The sequence below is a fragment of the Octopus sinensis genome, linkage group LG5, assembly GCF_006345805.1.
Source record: "Octopus sinensis linkage group LG5, ASM634580v1, whole genome shotgun sequence".
Lineage (NCBI taxonomy): Eukaryota > Metazoa > Mollusca > Cephalopoda > Octopoda > Octopodidae > Octopus > Octopus sinensis.
This window is the reverse complement of record NC_043001.1, coordinates 36709311-36728621: the sequence shown is the minus strand read 5'-3', so window position 1 is coordinate 36728621 and position 19311 is coordinate 36709311.

The window sequence follows — 19311 nt, the reverse complement described above, 5'->3', positions numbered from 1 at the left end:
CTAAAAATTAATATTTAAGCTATCAAAATGATAGCTTAAATATTAACTTTTCAATCCAGTTACATTGAATATTAACTATTCCCGATCATTGTCAACGAAGCAAATATTTCTAATGTAAGGGGTAGGTTCAATATATTTCGTCCTCAGAATAAAATCCTGCGATGGTCCTGCTTATTTCTGACGCTTATTTAAACAGATGCCAGTGAAGAATTGGTGTCAATATAATCAGTTATATTAATCCTATCACCCCGCACAATGTATGGCCTTGTTGCTATGGTAAAAACCAAAGTTGATACCTTTCTTGGTCAAGCTAGTATATATATATATATATATATAGAGAGAGAGAGAGAGAGAGATAGATAGATATATATATACAAACGTTAACCCTGACGAATTTGAACGCAAGAGTAAGAGATATGAAATAAAATATGGTAATGCATTCTCCTATCTCGGTTATCTCCACTGTCTACTAGTCTTGAATAATTGCCAGGAAACGGAAGACAAATGTTTTCGAAGTATTTTCTCCAATTCCTTATTTTTCATAAAAATACGTTCGCTGAGTGTAAATCATTTACTTTCCCGTATGAAAGAGAAGAGGAACATGAAGGTTAGTGCAACAGGCAAATCAAAAACAAGATGATACATCGCAATAATTTCTCTGCTTAGTCGGACGTCCATTTAATTGGGGTTGCATTGTCGGTCATAATTCTATAGGATCTGCCAGTGGTTGTCTAGTGATGCGAAAATACTAGAATACTTTATTTATTTATTTGTGTTTAGAATATAAATGATTAGATTAGTTCTATCGTCCTAAAGGGCTATACATATTTTTTCTTCGGTATTAGTGTGTCTATTTGTATGCCTATATGTCTATCTTTAATTTATGACAGAGGAGAGTCACTTTGATAATGTATAAACTTCCAGGAATTTCCTTATTCTCAAATATTTATAACTATTTATCCGATCGATCTAAATAATCTACTTACAAATTAATGAAAGAACAACTTATTTTCATAAAAAGAAGAAATATTACCTTGTTATATTAACTATTGATTACATATTAATTACGTATAAAACTTAATTAGTGTATATTAATACAATAGTTTTCTTAATAGGACTAACGAATGTTTAATGACAAAGTTACACGAAAATCAAAAGTATATCTTCGAAGAATTTCAACTTCAAAATAGCTTTTGTATTTGGTATTCAGAGTAGAATTTGCCTTGTTAGTGCTATGTTGAAATTTAGCCTACAATGTAATTTCTCGCTTTTTCGAACTATATATATATATATATATATATATATATATATATATATATCTAACTTAGGTAAAACTTCGGTATGTTTCGCCCAAAGAATGGTCCAGGTCATGTCTAACTGAATAGCACCACCTGATAGGATTATCTAAATCCTTTTTCAGTTAAGTTTTGTGGTATTATGGTCCATTCAAGTAGTGGATTCTTGTTGAGGGAGTTGTATCCAGGTACGGGTGGCTTATCTGGTATTCCTTGAAGAAAGCTGTCCAGACTCCGTTTAAAGGCGATGTTAACTAGGGCAGGGCCTATTGAGGAAAAGAAATTATGTCGTGTACCTATATGTTGTGATCCTGAATTGGGCTGGGGCCGTATGGTCCCAGCCTTGGATGAATCTTGAAACTATATATATATATATATATATATATATATTATATATATATATATATATATATATTATATATATATATAAGTGTTAAAGAAGAAAAGAAACGTTCAGGCAAGACAAACATCTCAAGTCATATACGTTATTATTACAGGAAAAATTCAAACTTTTACAGCTGTTTTGGGGATAACCCAGGATATGAGATATTCTGTCTTCGGAAACAAATAGTGAAAAAGAGAAGGATATAAATGAATTAAATGTTGGAAATCCACGATAGCTCCATAACTATCTTGGAGCCCTGGTAATCCGTTACAGCACTTACTTAGCGTACCTAGTCGTTTAGATCACATGTGAACTAAATCGTCATGCTTTGTATATATATATATATATATATATATATATATATATATATATATATATATATATATATATATATATATATGTATGTATGTATGTATGTAAATGTAATGTGTGACAATTATTCGGTAGCCATGATAAAACTCCGAGTTTCGGATGCCGAGGTGGAAATCCATGCCGCTATCTCTTCAGTTATGCGGCCATCAGAAAAAATGCTATGAAAAATGACCGTTATACAAAGCCAAATTACTGTGTGATTGACCGTTATTAAGACAAAAGAGGTATTTGAATGGGTGCTAAGTGAGAGGCGGGAGTAAAAGTAAGGGGGTAAAAAAGTTCATAGTATGTTCATAACTACACATGCGCGCCTGTCACCCACCTGCATGCACCTAAAAGTATACACTCATTCACCATCACTTGAAACGTACACAACCTTACCCGCACCATTCGCCACATATATATATATATATATATATACAAACCCACACACACACACGGGCACCAAAAAGGTTCATACACACGTCTATATACGCACAAACTCAAGAAAACACAGGGCTAAAGGTAACAATACAGAAAAAGGGTGGAAGGGAGTATAAAAATATGCACATACCCGTATGTACGCACACACACATGCACGCAAAAAAAGTTCATATACACGTCTATATGCGCCTATACACAAGAAAAAAACAAGGCTAAAGGCAAGAATACAGGAAAATGTGTAAAAATCAATGAGTAAAACACGTCTATATACGCACACACTCGCATGCACGCACACACGCACACAGTTATATACGCACATACCCGCACACACGCACACATCCACATGCGCACACAAAGGATTCCATATATACGTCTATATACGCCCAGGGAAAATGCAGGGTCGAAGGTAGAAACAGAAAAATTATGTGTAAAAAATATATAAGCAATAAACCTATAAACCAATATCTCTATAAATATGTAAAAAATATATGTATAAAAAATATATAAATCAAAAAATATAAGAAATATAAGTAAAAGGTATAAAGAGATAAAAAGCTTGTACGTGGACACAATACAGAAGGCAAGTTCTATCTTTAATCGGGGGGGGGGACCAAAAGCGTAATAAATATTTATCCACGTATGGGCATGTTCCGAAAAGTTCAGTTCTTGAATTCAGACATGTAGCGGGGTCTAAGCTGCTTTTCCAGATGAGCCATCTTTCCGTATCACAGAGAGCGCACTTTCCACTGCCGTTGGTGTGGGGCTTACACTTGGCTAAGATCTTCCAATGAATTTTGTAACTGACACCTTTATCTTTTAATGACCATATATGACTGGATAATTTGGTCGTTTTCCTTTTATTCCAGTGCCGAAAGCTCAAGGTGTGATTATTGAACCAGTCCTTGAAATTACTTCTGTAAGGCCCACGTATTTCTTCGTCGAAATAATCACACCTTCAGCTTCAGGCACAGGGATAAAAGAAAAACGACCAAATTATCCAGTCAAATATATATATATATATATATATATATATATATGATATGTCAGTTAGTTGGCTGTCACATATATTTATAGATAAATTCCTCTATTTACATAATATCGATGTCTCATTCATTATGTTGTTGTCATATTATTATCATTATTAATATATATATATATATATATATATATATATATATATATATATATATACACATACCCGCATACAAGGTAAATTTCTGTAATTCAACAATAAGGATTCAGTTGTTCATTCATCTGAATTATCTGGTCTTGAACCAGAGTACAAATCGAAAACCATTGCTCAGAACCTTGTACCCTGAGTACAATTCTCAAGCAGAATAAGCGAGACGCAATGTGTCAAAATGTACCATTTTCAACCAGAGATATTTTCCCATCAAATCGAACTTCTTAAACGTCCAGCCATACAGCGTCCTACACTCACACATTACACACACACACAGACACACACACACACTCTCTCTCTCATACGTACATGTATGTATGTATGCATAGTGTTGTCCTGATGATAACCGAAGCATGAAAGCTCCAATGCTGTCGTTATTATGGAATTAATAGCATTATTTTATGTCTTAAGTTTTACGAAGACAGAAGTTCAGGATTCTCAATAGCTACATTTTAGAATATTCCAATGTTGGTTTTCAGGGAGATATCAAACATTAGCATGAAAAATGGAGACGCTTCCAGAGTTAAGAATGTTTCAACCCTATTTACTTTCGATATGATCGCAAAATTTGGCTGCTTTAGCGTCAAATTTATGAACGGAAAGACAAGTTAGGTAACATGTCTCATCGCAAGACCCCTTTTAAATATCGGTCTCGTTGTACTCGTTAATATACCTTAGTTTTGTGCACTCATTGTGTGTGTATGTATTTATGTGGTATGCCGGTGTATGTAAGCCTTCTACAGGGTTATTTCACACTTTCTTCTGACTCTTGCTTTTAACGTATTAGGTTGTCCGGAAAGTTCGTGCCAAGTTTTAAAGGAAAAGAAAAAGGTCAATAAATACTTGCCATTACAGTTTTAATCAACCAAATATGAACCATTTTGTTGCACAATGCGTTTCCATCTTTCCTTTAACTTGAAAATACCCTCTTCCCAGAATTGAAGTGGTTTCATGGCAATGAATTCATCAAGGTATCCTTTTACGTCATTCAAGGAATTGAAATTTTTACCATTAAGACTATTCTGCAGAGACCTGTATAAGTGGAAATCCGAAGGAGTAATATCTGGTGAATATGGAAAGTGGGGTAATACATCCTAGTCGAGCTGCAGCAATTTTTGTCTGGTTTCGAAAGAAACGTGCGGTCTTGCATTATCATGCTGGAAAGCTATACCCTTCCTGTTGGCCGTTTCTCTTGAATTGCTGCTTTTAACTCGTCCAGTTGTGTACAGTATTTCTCTCAATTAATTGTCTGGTTACTTGGGAGAAGCTCATAGTACAGAATTCCTTTCCAATCCTACCAGACACAAAGCAAGACATTTTTTAGGGTGAAGACCCGCTTTTGGGGTGGCCAAGAGTGGCTCATGTCGCTTACTCCAGGATCGCTTTCTCTGAACATTTCGGTTAGATAATCCATTTCTCATCACCTGTCATAATTTGCTTTAAAAAAGGTGCGTTTTCATTCCGTTTATGGAAATGCGGTCCATAAGATGGAAATGCGATCCAAAAGATTCTTCTCACTCAACTCATGAGGTACCCAAATATAGGAGAGATTTGTGCACCCAAGCTTTACCAGGTGCTCAAGAACGACGGATTTTGATAGGTTGAGGCTTTCTGCCAATTCTCGGGTTGTGCACTGCGGGTTATTCTCAATTAATGACTTGATTTGGTCATCATCTGTAGTGGATGGTCAGCCTGATCGCTCTTTATTAATAAGGCTACAATCTCCAGCTCGGAACCTTGCGAACCACTTTCGTACAGTTCTTTCGGATAAAGAAACATCACCTTAAACTGCGCATATTTCTTTGGTTGCTTGTGAGGCATTTTTCTCTTTACGAAAAAAGAAAACCGTCAAGTGCCAAAAATGAACCTTCTTATCTTCGATTTTAAATGTTTACAGAATTAACACTGGTTATAGGAAGATAAACCTTCTTCCACGTAAAGATAGATTAAACTGTGCTGTAAATGGTAGTGTAGTCAAATCCTATTTTATGGACTCAACCATATTATAAAATAAGTCGAAATGTAAGCTACTATGAATCGGCACGAACTTTCCGGACAACCCAATATATTAACTACGGACTCCTAATCTTGCAGCGTCAATGGTTTGTTCTATTGGAGATTTATCATTTATAAATAGTAACGCATAGTTATAGAATGGATCCCTTTTAATTAACTACGAAAATTCTGCTTTGTGTATATCCCATACAATTTCTATAACATTTGTATTGTGAGTTATTCTGAAATGTTAGGTTACATTATACATTTGCTCTTTTCATCTTAAAACACATTGTGAAAGGTGCCGATGTGCAATCATATGTAGGAGACCACAAATCATAACGTGTGAGTAACATGGTTTCCACACTCCCACCACTACCATCACCACTGTTATTTAAAGTCGACCTTTGAGTTGACCAGTGATCTTCCCAATCCATTTGAACTATTACTCGGTTTATGTATGTATGTATGTATGTATGTATGTATGTATGTATGTATGTATGTATGTATGTATATATGTATGTATGTATGTATGTATGTAAGTATCCGTTGTCTTTTTTACGTATACCATCATTGACTCCAAGTTCTGCAAATCTCATTTTTCAACTTTAACTAGGAAACGTTTTCAGAGGAGTTCAAACACGGTACGAGAAAATATTTGACGGAATTCATACACCGCAGTCAGTTCAAGAGGAAATTATTATCAAATTAATCTTGTAATTAATTCCATTTTATAAAACTTAAAAACAAAAGAAAAAAACGATAGCATTGATTTTTTTTATCTCGGTATTTGTCTGTCTGCATCGAAAATCGCTTTCAATAAATTTTCCGTAATTACAACGTCATCATTCCTTTGAACTTCAAGTATCTAGGGTCATTTAAAAGATGGATGGATGAATCAACTGTTTGGAGGTATAATGTCAGTGTAAAAAAAAAAGAATAATAAGATAGGAAACGGAAGAGTGTTTCTATATCAATCAATTTTCTTACAGAAATGGAAACAAAATGACAAGAGTGTATATTTCCTATATTCCCCAAAACATGATAAACTTGATTCACAGGAAATATTTTATCATTATTACTATCATTATTATTGTTATTATTGTTGTTGTTGTTGTTGCTATTGTTGTTGTTGTTGTTGTTGTTGTTGCTGTTGGTGTTACTGCTGTGGTTGTTATTGTTGTCAGTATTCTTCTTATTAGTACTATTATTGTGTTTCCAAACGAATGAAGTTACTATCGAATTTTATTGTTTTGAACAAAGTAATTTTAGTTTTTGTTGTACTGTTTTGTCATTAAGCCAACTACCATATTCGGTTTGTTGGTTTTGTAAAACTTTAGACTTTATGGGAGAATTTTTTAGTAGTCTAAGAAGTGAACGTTCATATGTACGTGTGTGCAAAAATATGCCTTCTCAAATCTAGAGAAGAGACGGCTCTTCCAAGTGATATTATGGACACAGTTTGGCACTAATACCTGTTGTATTTGTCGTTTTCTGTGAATCCTCATTTAAGCTTCTAACTTTTTTGTTTGGCACGAACAAATGTTTGAATGACAATTGCAATGACAACACTAAAAGCATCGACAAAAACCACGTAAATGAAACGACACTTGAAAACAACACTACCATTACACATCTCACCGCTATAAATACTGGCAAGGAAACAACAGTGAGCATCACCACCAGCACAAATTTTCATACAATAAAAATAGTGAAGACCAAGGCTTACAAACAAAGTGAAAATGGGTTCACAAATATATGTAGAAAATTAGACGCATTTAGAACTGAGAAATGTGAAAGCGCATCTCTCTAAAAGTTTAAGAACAACATACCTTAACATACCACAACAATTCAAGAGGAAACCCAAAGAGAAACAATAATATATAAATGCATTAGACTTAAACCGAAGCGACTTGAGCGAGAGATGCACATTGGAATGTGTCTTCAACTAATCTGGGACACAAAATCCAATGTCGCTTTGGGAAGATGTTTTTGCATAGTTGGAGTGAGGTGTCAAACTGGAGAACTGAAGGTTTATTTGTGAGCAACACTAAAGAGTGACGAACTGCTCTCGATTCTATCATACATTTGTCAAAAAGTGGTAGAAATAAAGATGGCTGAGGTACCACCAGAAGTGGATATCTCCTTGCTTGTTGCAGTCGTAATATACAACAGAAGACATAAAACAACTATTCTACAAATCCACACACTGAGAATGGAAAACTGATCTGGTACAGAAAATCAGTGGAGGCCACCTCTATCGAATGATTTTTCTTTAACCAAACTAAAGTAAGCTAAAATCTGTTTTCCGTTTCTGCAGTCTTTTATAATAGCTTGATTCACTACTAATTGTTCTTTATAATCTCACATTCCTTTCCAGGACTTTTTGAATTTCACTATTAACATATCATTGCCATCCTGGTGAGCCAACGTCCTGCTGAAGGGTATGGACAAAAGTGCTTTGTATGTTGTTGGAAAGCAAGTTATAAACTTATGAGTATGAATATTTTTGTTTCGAAAATATTTTATTTTATATTTTTCCTTTAGCAGCCAATAATATGCAGATTCAGGTAGGTATGCTAACCATTTCACTGAATACTGCTACAATACATTCATGGGTTTTGGTCATCTGTTTCAGCTAGAAATCGGGGGCCTTATGAATAACAAGTACCTCCCTCTTCCTTGTAATTCTCAATGCATTGGCGAATTCCTTCCTTGTTGTTATGGTCTATACTTTTTCTTTTTACATTCTTATTGTGTTTTCATGTTTTGTGAATTTTATTGTGACTCACAATATTATGCATGTTTTTTTAAATGTATGTAAGTATCTATAGTCTGCTTATTTGATTGAAATTATTATTCTGAAGAAAAACTTCATGACTTTTCCATGGAGAATTCTATTCTCAATATTTTTCATGATTTGATTTGTTTTTTTCTTTCGTTATTATTATTATTATTATTATTATTATTATTATTATTATTATTATTATTATTATTATTATTATTATTATTACTATTATTATTAATATTATTATTATTAATGAGTGAGAGAGCAGTGCGTGCTATCAAAGTTACACTGGGGTAAAATATGCGAAGCCCAGTATACCCATCATGACTACCCGTCTGATAAGGGTACACCAGGCACATGCATCACAACCATATGAGCGCGACATGGTGATCTCATATCAAAATAAACTGTGCACGATCTTGCAGGTGGGGCCCAGTTAGAATTTTCTTCTGATCGAGTAGCCCACCCCGTTCAAAAGGTCCCTGAATAAGGGTTGTTTAAGGATGTTGAATAAAACACCCATGTTTCCAAATGTGAATTATCTGAACCTTCAAGAATTCCTTTCAACACACAGCTATGATGCTCCCCCACTACTTCTGCTCATGATCAGAGATGCAACATATCGTCAGCCACTAAGGGACATGCTCAACTGGTTACGGTCAAACAACTGTTGTATTGAGTAGAATATTTGCTGTAGCCCATCTCTTATACCAAGACGAAAAAAATGTATATGATAACACTTTCAATCAGTTAAGATGGGTAGCCATGAAAGCCAGTTATTATTATTATTATTATTATTATTATTATTATTATTATTATTATTATTATATTATTATTATTATTATTATTATTATTATTAATGTATATAGGTTTGAAGTAACTCCTCCAGAGGATACAGGAGCAAAAAAAAAAAGAAGAGTGCCATTGTCATCAAGTGAACAATATTTCGACATCTCGTGTGACAATTTACTTCATTTTGGTTAATATATATAGGATATATCGTTCACTTAATGACAAGAGCATTCTTCTTCTTTTGTTTTGCTTCTATTATATCATATGGAGGAGTTACCTCAATCCTATATATGTTAACCAAAATGAAGTAGATTGACACATTTATTTTTTGAACCTGTTGAAGACACAAAGAGATGTTGAAATATCGTTCACTTGATGACAATGGCACTCTTCATTTTTTGTTTCTATTATTATTATTATTATTATTATTATTATTATTATTATTATTATTATTATTATTGTTGTTGTTGTGTTGTTGTTGTTGTTGTTGTTGTTGTTGTTGGTGGTGTTGTTTTGACTCAGTTTCGATCTTATTCCTGGTAGGATTCATTAAGTTAGCATATTACTACCTCTAACCTTAGGTACCCACAAGCTTTCAATAGTCTTTCAAGTGCTTAGAACCCTCTTGATAATCTTTCTAGTCTCTAAGAGGCAAACTTTCTGAAGAATCTCTACAGGATATTCTATTCCAATCTCCTTCAACCATTCATCTATATCTCTGCTTATTTTCTCAATTTTCGTAATAATAATAATAATGATAATAATAATAATTAATAATAATAATAATAATAATAATGATAATAATAATAATTAATAATAATGATAATAATAATAATAATAATAATAATAATAAATAATAATAATAATAATTACTGTCAAGCAGCTGCTGTCACTTGTAGGACGGATCCAACTATCAGCCAACTTCATCGTGAAGATGCTTCGCATCTTCCTTTGGCCGGTAAAGGCAGGGAGTTTTTCTCTATCTGTTAGTTATGGTGAACACATGATAGTGTGGTGGACATGACTGAAAGGGCTGAAGGCAGGCACTTTCCTCTTCGGTCATCAACACTCATCAGCTTTTTCGGGCTCCACTTAAAGAGTGAGGGTGGAAAAGGAGATATTGTTGCTCAGTGAATTTGTTGAAAAGTGGTTGAATATCGCGAGAATGAACCGAGTATATGGACCTAAGCATGCATCTGCAGGATTGAATATACGGGGATGACTCGGAATACTTAGCCACTCGGTTTTTATTTAGCTGTATATTATTGGTTTTTATTGTTTACACGTTGTTAATGAAAATCCCTATCGACTGATTTTTCTTGATCGTCCTTTTTTGTGTGCACCCCTTGAGACCAATAAAGAAGGAATTATTTTAATTTGCCTTCAGAATGTTTTCTCTTTTAATGATATTGTACTTATTATTTTCTTTAGATATCTGAACCCTTTTATCTTTCATTTTACTAAATGAAGTTAGATATTTCTTTCTCAATTTTATATATCAAATTATTTTCGTACCATTTTCAATTTGGTGTTTGACTCATGGTCCAATTCTATCGGATCCCCCTTTTTTTCATTTTACTAAATGAAGTTAGATATTTCTTTCTCAATTTTATATATTAAATTATTTTCTCACCATTTTCAATTTGGTGTTTGACTCATGGTCCAATTCTATCGGATCCCCCTTTTTTTCATTTTACTAAATGAAGTTAGATATTTCTTTCTCAATTTTATATATCAATTATTTTCGTACCATTTTCAATTTGGTGTTTGACTCATGGTCCAATTCTATCGGATCCCCCTTTTTTTCATTTTACTAAATGAAGTTAGATATTTCTTTCTCAATTTTATATATCAAATTATTTTCGTACCATTTTCAATTTGGTGTTTGACTCATGGTCCAATTCTATCGGATCCCCCTTTTTTTCATTTTACTAAATGAAGTTAGATATTTCTTTCTCAATTTTATATATCAAATTATTTTCGTACCATTTTCAATTTGGTGTTTGACTCATGGTCCAATTCTATCGGATCCCCCTTTTTTTCATTTTACTAAATGAAGTTAGATATTTCTTTCTCAATTTTATATATCAAATTATTTTCGTACCATTTTCAATTTGGTGTTTGACTCATGGTCCAATTCTATCGGATCCCCCTTTTTTTCATTTTACTAAATGAAGTTAGATATTTCTTTCTCAATTTTATATATCAAATTATTTTCTCACCATTTTCAATTTGGTGTTTGACTCATAGTCCAATTCTATTTAAATCTTACCCAGTTTCCCTCATTTACTCCTACTAAAGAAATCAAATTAGTACGTTTCTGATATTCAGGCAGTTTGGCACTGTGCATATAATTTCTTGCAATGCTTCTTAAAATTTATCCTTTAGTGTAGCTACATGTTCATATGTATCTTTAGCCAGTATTTGATCCATCTTCATTGTTTTTGTTTTTAATGCATTCTCCATTTCTATTCGCGATTGTATTAAGTTTATATCACTTTTAACTCTTCTGTTGCAAAATGGAGGCAACATTCCAAACATAGAAGAAAATGGAAAATACATATCCGATATCCCTTTTTTTACCTATTGTAAAAATACACTCTGTCGGGAATGTTGAGGTTCTAAATGTGAATATGGCTGAAATTGGTGATTTAGCTGTCGTCGGGATATATTAAGGTACAAAAAAAAAATACAAAAACGAAGACAGAAAACAGTAACAACTTTTGCCATCGGAGCACGGGAACTGATCCTCATGTCCTTTGAGGACCATAAGGATATCTCAGATATACATAGACACCTTCAATCTTGAAATACATCATGCTGGTAATTTAGGGCTTAATATACTAGTCTTTCATGGGCAGTTGTAAAGGAAATCATACGACGACATACTGGCCGGGAAACTGAAGTCAAATACTGGATAGGCCCTGACGCCGCTACAAACATTTGAATTATCAGGTCCTCTCTAGTCTGAGATCAACACGCTATGTTGATGCATTGATTCGTGCTGAGCAATGAAATATGGTCTCTTTCTTTCCTTTACTGCCCCCAGTCATGGAGACGCCCGACTAAATCGTAAAAATTTTTTTTAAACGTGAGCCCTTAACGAACTGATATCACGATTCAGGTTCATATTCTCAGCTGAAACTATTTCATTTCACTCATAATACTAATAGCTCTTGCAGAAAAAAAAAAAAAACCATGAACGTAAAATATGGTCTTCCTCACTCTTTTTCTTTGGCTAATCAAACAGAACCAAATATTTAGTTTTATCCTTAGATTTTTCTTTCATTTACTTCATTTTCTTTTTTTTTTTTCTCGTTTCTCTTTCCTTCACATTATTCATCTCTTTCATCCTTTAATCTTCCATTTTTAATGTCATGTTGATTGATAATATCGGTTAATGAGTCTTACACAGAAGGATCAGAGGTTAAAGTCTAAATATCAACTTCTGCTTTAAATGCGTTAATCCCTGTTGGTTTCGTATGAAATGTTTAACTTCCTTCCTGTCCGCTGTGTGTGTGTGTGTGTGTGTGTTTTTGTTTTTTATCATCGAGGAGATAATTGTTATTCTAACACTTCTGGCCGATTGAATGCTCTGTAAATAAATTCTTATATTAACCCTCTTCGTTCCCGCAATCACCTTCTCTCTTCCCTCGCTCTCAGTTTCTCTGTCCCTACTTCTATCTTTTTTGTTTTCCATCCCTTCAGCACTTCATCGCATTTTCTCTCATCTCTCATCTCATCTCTCTCTCTCTCTCGCTCTGTATATGTGTGTTACACCATATATATATATATATATATATATATATATATATCCCTATATATACATAAATATATATGTAAATATATATATATATCCCTATATATACATATATATATATAAATATATATATATATATATATACATATACATCCCTATATATACATATATATCTAAGTATATATATATATATATTATGTATATATATATATATATATATATATATATATATACATACATACATACATACACACACACACACCACACACACACACACACACACACACACACACACACATATATATATATATATATGTACATACATACATACATACATACATAATATAATATAATAATGCATATGTGTCTGTTTTTCGATATGAGATATTATTATTTGTTCCTTTGGCAGCAGGCCAAATCCAAAGAGAAAGAGGAAGTATAGATGATGAAACCCTATTTGTTTTATTCATCCCTGAGGGATGTACAGCGATGTGAACTCGGGAGCCTAGAGGGTAAAAACTAATTATTGCAATTCCAGTGAGATCGTAGACGACAGCCAAGTGGTAAGCTAACAGTAGAATTGTTAAGCTAACAGCTGAAATGTTTTGAGTTCGCATACGTTCACCGGTAGCACATTGTGATTATTACTGATAAAGATACTAAAATCTATGTAACTGCGTTATACTAGCTCTAACTTGATTTTGTGAAATAATAAATTCGAATACAGTATATAATTGATTTCTTTCATTAGTACAAGAACAAATATTTTTGGGGAAACAGTCGATTATACAAAACTCGCTATTTGATTAGCACGTGAGAAAAGAGAAAAGTCCAAAGAGAAAGAAAGAAAAATAAGGAAAATTCGCCAACAATCCACGTGCAGTTAGGTAGGGTGGTAGGTAGGTAGATAGGTAGGTAGGTAGGTTAGTAGATAAATAGATAGATAGATAGATAGATAGATAGAAAGATAGACAGGTACAGTATTTTTGACTTCTACATACATATTCTTTTACTTGTTTCAGTCATTTGAAGCGGCCATGCTGGAGCACCGCCTTTAGTCGAGTGAATCGACCCTTGGACTTATTCTTTGTAAGCCTAGTACTTACATTCTCGGTCGCCTTTGCAAAGCAGCTAATTCATGGGGACGTAAGTGCACCAACATCCGTTGTCAAGCGATGGTGGGGTGACAAACACAGACACACGAACACAAACACACAAATACACACACACGCACACACATACACACACACACACACACACACATACATACATATATATATATATATATATATATATATATATATATATATATTATATATATATATATATATATATAATTAAAAATGAGGGTGTCTAAAAGACACCAACATGCCGAAATAGCAGTCGAAACACTGACTATAGTACCACGTTAAATGTTCATATCGCACCATGAGGTAAAGCGGAGGGACAAAACATACAAGCAAAAATTATTGAATAATTCAAGATCCAAGGATTTCTGGTTATATATATATATGTACGACGGACTTCTTTGAGTTTCAGTCTGCCAAATCCACTTACAAGGCTTTGGTCGAACCGAGGCTAAAGCAGAAGACCCGATGAGGTCACACAGTGGGACTGAACCTGGGACCATGTAGTAGGGAAGCAAGCTTCTTTATTTCATATAATTTGCCACAAGGGCATTACACAGATGGAAGCTTTGTGGGCTGGACATGGACATTAATGGTATGTATGATGGTGATGCAAAAATGATGATGATGGGAGAAGGCGAAAAGCGCCCGCCGACTTTCGCTTCTCTAAAACAATGTTCTTTTTTCCTTTTTCCCCCCAAAACACAACGAGGCAATAAACCTCTTACTTAAACAACACAGTGTTCAGATTTCTTTTTTCTTTTCTAAAAACACACAAAAAGTCACATGTTTCACATTTTCTAGACTCGTTCAGGTTATCCGGCCGACCAGTATCCTTGCTTCATTGAAGCATGCACCCGGTTCCAGGCCGGACCACACAGGTATAAATTTATAGGAGTCCTCCGGCAAGCTTCTTAACACACAGCCACACCGGCGCCTATATGTATATGATATATATATATATATATATATATATATATATATATATATATATATATGATTATATGTTTTAACACACACTCCTCTTTTGCTCGTCTCAGTTATTGAATGCGACCATGCTGGGTTACCACCTTGAAGGGCTCAGTCGAACACATTGCCACAAGTACTTATTTTAAAGCTTGGGAATTATTCTGTCGGTATCTTTTGTATAACTGTTAGGTTATGAAGTCGTAAATAAACCAACACCGGGGATCCAGCCTCGGCAAAGGAAGATCACAAATTCATTCACAATGCACACACATACATATATTTGTATTTATAACTTAAATATTTGATTTACTCTTTTGGTACAACTTTACCTCTCGATTTCTTTACTGATATCAACGCCAGTGAGCATGTTTGTTTATTAATACATGCAGGTGGCTGCATGTGGATGATTGATTGATACTTGTTGCTAATAATAAGGAAAAATACAACCAACATACATGAGAGCAATTGCTGAAGGCTGTTTTCCTTACTTGAAATATTTTGTTTCTAAAGAAATATAACGTTTCATTTCTAATGTGTTGCCTTTTTGCGAGAGAAATAGCTTAAAATACATCCTGTATTTTCAGTCTAATGCATGCTTCAACTCTTCATATATGATGACACTTCGAGTTTAAATTAACTGTCTAAAATGCATTAAAGATAAGGTTCTTGTTTATCAAATTTTCACGAAAGAAAAGAATGCATCTGTATTTTTAAAAAATATCTAAAGAAAAAACCGTTATAATCTAAAAGAAAATTACAGTTCTGTAATTGAAAATTTTATAAAATTGGGGAATAATCACAATTTCTTGATATACATTAATCTAATATTGCAATGAATGGAAGAAATGTTGACAAAATAAATTCAATTTAAATAATAAGGTAATTTTCTCTTTCGTTATTATCAAAATTACTAAATTACCAAAATAGAAATTAAGATATTATTAACAAAATACACAAAACCTAATTGAACATGGAATTCAATATTAATGTAAGGAGTAATTATAAAATTTAAGATAAACGACTTCAAGCGATGTAACGTATCAAATTCAAGCGTAAAAATCCGCTTGTTTACACTTATTTGTGTGGAGAGTGAGTGTATGCGTATATGTGCATGCTATAGATTTGTTTGTGCTGATATCTATCTATCTATCTATCTATCTATCTATCTATCTATCTATCTATCTATCTATCTATCTATCTATCGATCGATCGATCGATCTCTCCTCTGTGTGTGTGTGTGCATATATATATATTGTATAAAAGATCGTGTCTAAGGCCTAAACAATGCGAAGTAAATGCAAGGTAGATCACAAGAAAACAAATATGTGAATTAATGTAGACTTACCTTGTATTCAATATTTCGGGGTTATGAGCCCATTTTCAAAAAATTGATGAATGCTGCTGATGTGCGTGTTTGTGAGCGTCAATTTCTTGAAAATGGGCTCATAAGCCCGAAATATTGAATACAAGGTAAGTCTACCTTAATTCACATATTTGTTTTCTTGTGATCTACTTTGCACTTACTTCGCATTATTTTGGCCTTACCCACAATCTTTTATACAATATGTTCTACACAATGCTTCATAGTAATTATTTCTTTATAATATATATAAATATGAAAGGAGCCCGTCGTATATATATATATATATATATATATATATATATATATATATATATATATATATATATATATATATATATATATATATATATATATATATATATATATATATATATATATATATGTATGTGTGTGTGTGTGTGTGTGTGTGTGTATGTTTGTGTGTCTGTGTTTGTTCCACCAACATCGCTTGACAGCCGTTGCTGGTGTGTTTACGTCCCCGTAACTTAGCGGTTCGGCAAAAAAAGACTGATAGAATAAGTACTAGGCTTACAAAGAATAAGTCCCGGGGAGAGTATTGCAGTTCACTTGAAGCATTGTGTATTATTTGTAAACAATAATAATAAATAGTAATAATGTGTTTTGAATGGCACAACAATGCACTATAATAACTGGTGTAATTTAATCATCCATTGTCTTATATAATATTTCGGAATATAAAAATTCCTTCTTCAGGTATCCCTAAGGATTGATCGAGTCACTGCTATAATCGATTTTCCAACAGTTTTTTTCTTATATCTTTTTCTTTCCTTTTTTTTTCTTTCCTCGGAAGTGTCTTTGCACTGGTCTCACGAAGTTCCTTCCGGAATTCCTCGTGAGAAGTGCATGAGGGCGGCCATGTCTCAGGCTCGTGTGTGCTGGCACATCCGTAACGCTGCTTCTAAGTTATGTATTACACGTGCACTTTCCTCTTTCCCCTTTTCCTTCCCTGCTTAAATGCAAGAAAGTATACTAGTCCCTTAATATTTGATATTCAATATTTCATTTATTCAATAAGACAATGAATACTTCATTTCATTTTACTACATATACTATTTTAATATATATTCTATATTCTACATTAATATTATAAAGAATATAAATAAAACATAAAAAACAGACAGAGTTGGAATTCCTTTGAATAATATATATATATGTATATATATATGGCAATAATAATTCTCTAAATGAGATATAGACAGTGACTGCTCCGTAATATAAGGGATATTAGCCAACCGAATATGGCTAGGGTGTCACTGTTGCATTTAGCCCCAGGCGAACATCAACGTCACCAGATAGGCCTGACGCCATCACGGCGTCCTTTATCTTGCAAAGGGAGATCACTCACCAAGAAGCCGATACCACACACGGACCTAGGTTTCAAGGTGTATTGCCTATTATCAATGTGTGGTAGGCATCGCCTCTCGATGAACGACCAACTTTGCAAGATACATATAAGGATTTTCGACACCCCCACCACCCTGCCCTGTCCCTAGACATATTCGGTTGGCTAATATCCCTTATATTACGGAGCAGTCACTGTCTATATCTCATTTAGAGAATTATTATTGCTGTCGAACGGATTTTCGAAATCAGTAAATGTATTTACTTGAAAATCCTTATATGTATCTTGCAAAGTTGGTCGTTCATCGAGAGGCGATGCCTACCACACGTTGATAATAGGCAATACACCTTGAAACCTAGGTCCGTGTGTGGTATCGGCTTCTTGGTGAGTGATCTCCCTTTGCAAGATAAAGGACGCCGTGATGGCGTCAGGCCTATCTGGTGACGTTGATGTTCGCCTGGGGCTAAATGCAACAGTGACACCCCCACCACCCTGCCCTGTCCCTAGCCATATTCGGTTGGCTAATATCCCTTATATTATATATATATATATGCTTAAAGGTTAACCGAGTCTCGCAATACCTCGAGCTTCACAAGTGCAAGAAACAACCAATGATTTTATAAACATTTGTGAGCCTATAAAAGTTAAATTGAAATATCTACACACGCCCGCACATAGTGAGCTGTGATTTCATTTTTTATTCATATGTTCTTTTCTAGGTATTTCTTTTGTCATGGTCGATCATTTTGGCATCTGTATGCGCACGCCTACTCCTCATTTTTTTTTTCTAGCAGTTGGTCATGCATACAGACGCTCTAGCAATTCCGCTTATCTATCCCTTTGGATTCTTAGTATTATTTTCGATCCCGAAATGTTAAATTAAATGTTGGTGTCGGTGCGATTTGAAATCCAAATGCAGAGAGTTGGAACGCAGCGAGGCATTCGATCTAGTGCTTTGACATCTCTGCTATTTCAACATCATATATGTGCATATGCATTAATATATGCATATGCTTACACACTTAAATGTGTGTATGTGTGTATATATAGTTGTGTGCATATATATATATAATAATAATAATAATATACTAATTATATGCTATTTGTTTATTATTTCGTACTTTATTTAGTTCTTGGTAACTGTTTTATCGTATCTTTAATCTTTTTCTTTATGGTATGATTTAAGTATATCATTGTTGAATTGCTACATGGAGGTTCTTCTCAAATATATATACATGTATTATATGTATATATATATATATATATATATATTATATATATATATATATATATATATATATATATATATATATATATATATATATATATATATTATATATATAGGTGTTATTTACATATATATATACATGTATGCGTGTATGCCTTGCAAACACACACACATACACACACACGCACACACACACACGCACACAGATATTTGATTCCGTTTATATGGGGAAATACTTTCTTCTATGACATTAAACCGAAAATTGTTT